Genomic DNA, 2006 nt, shown 5'->3' on the forward strand with positions numbered 1-2006 from the left:
CTTGCTTGTCAGCATTCATTTAGCTGCACACATCATCCTAAATACATAGAAATGCATCTTGAGTACTGATTTGTAAAACTTGGTTTATTTATTGTGTATGTGATGCAGTGTGGTTTAGTGCATGAAACGGATCAGTGTTTCTCAACCAGGTTTCCTCCAGAGGTTGCTATAGTTTCAGGTTTCCTCCAGAGGTTGCTAGCAGTTTCTGCCGCTCAGCTCAGATTTTTTTAGTCAGGGGCCACAATCTGAAAAAAAAATTTGCCATAGGGGCCAAGTTGATGGTAGAGTGGGCGGGGTTATGCCATCATGACGCCCCTGAACGTGACGTAATGATGGCATAACCCTGCCCACGCTCTAATCGCAGGTCTAAGCCTGCAATGGGAGAGTGTGCGGGTTGTGTGCAGTGACACAGCCCGCCGACTCCCACATCGCAGGCTCAGATCCAGGGACATGTTCGGTAGCTCTGACCCTGCTCATGGTGGCACCGGCCAGAACCAAAGGGACGGAGAAACATCCCTATTGGGCCGTAGTTTGCCTATGCCTGAGATAGTTACTCCTAAAACAATGTGTTTATTGGAAATAATTGGAGTGTCAAGTTACAAGCTGTGAATTATATTACCCCAACAGTAGACCTTTACATTTTTAAGGTTTTCTGTAGATATGGAATAGGACTTTAGTACAAAATGTAAAAATTTTATTCCTTGTAAATATTTACAATGCTTGAGTTGATTGCAGTAATCATCTCAGGTGAAGCTCTACTTGGTATTGGTTTTTACTTTGGCTTTCTTAAGCTTGTGCAGTGCAAATGCAAAAAAAATAAAAAAAAAAGTCAAAAATCCACCAGCAATGTGGTGGCATTGTTATGATCTGGGGTTGCTTAGTTGGTCAGGTCTAGGTTAGGTAATGTTACCTGGCTGGCTGGACACTACTGCAAATTATTTAGCATCTTGTGCTCTTTACCTCTAGTAAAGTTTGGTCTAGCTTTGTCTATTTAAACTGTCCTTCTGTTTCTGATTTGCAATACTGTATCATCTGCGGTCTCTTAATTTTGTAGTGAAAAACCTGGTAGTACTTCGTGTATATTACATATGGCCTATTGTCCGTTATTAAAACTGTCCTGCTGTTAGCCAATTTTACACTACTGTGTCATATGTTGTCAATATTCCAGGTAAATACCTGTCTGTATTATTCCTCTAGTACTAGTATTTCATAATCTAGTATTCTTCGTCCAGTTCTCATCATTTGAAAAAAAAGAACCTGCTGCTGGCCAATTTTACATTTTACAGAACAGTATAGCAGAATTGAGAACAGGGACAGCCACAGTGAACTACTGGCCAATCAGATTTTAACCACCTGGCCGGTAAACCCGACCTTGGTTTGGGTTTATCGATTTTGAAAAAATCGATAAACCCAAACTTTTCTCACTGACTAAATCCCAATCACTTACCTGGTCCCCGCTGCGATGATCCGTTCTGTCCAGTGTCGATCGAAAAAAAAAAAAACCTTCTCCCCGCAGCTCCTCCGGAGATGTCTTCTGTCTTCATCTGGCGAGTGCAGTGACGATCACCGGGGTTTCCCGGTGACGTCGCTGCATGCGTCGGTGCGGGAGGCGGGGCGGGAAATTCAAAATTTTGTATTGAGTTCCTTTGCATTGAACTCAATACAAAAAAGCTGTATTGAGTCCAATACAAAGAAATCCTTATATAATATATATATATATATATATAATTGTATTATATATATTACATAAGCTACTGGTACATTATACACTATTTGTTTTTTTTTAACTTTTTTTAAAGATTTTTTTTAGGTTTTATTAAAAATTTTTTATTAAATTTATAAAATTTTGGACATATTTCGGTGAGTTATGCGGTAATTTGGTGAATTATAAGTAATATTTGAGTAATTCAGTGAATTATAGCCTACAATCTAAAATAAATTTCCATGCAAAAAATTTAATACTTTTTGCATGGAAGTACAGAAGTTTGGAAAGAATTAGAATACCC

Source organism: Pyxicephalus adspersus, chromosome 11, assembly GCF_032062135.1.
Source record: "Pyxicephalus adspersus chromosome 11, UCB_Pads_2.0, whole genome shotgun sequence".
NCBI lineage: Eukaryota > Metazoa > Chordata > Amphibia > Anura > Pyxicephalidae > Pyxicephalus > Pyxicephalus adspersus.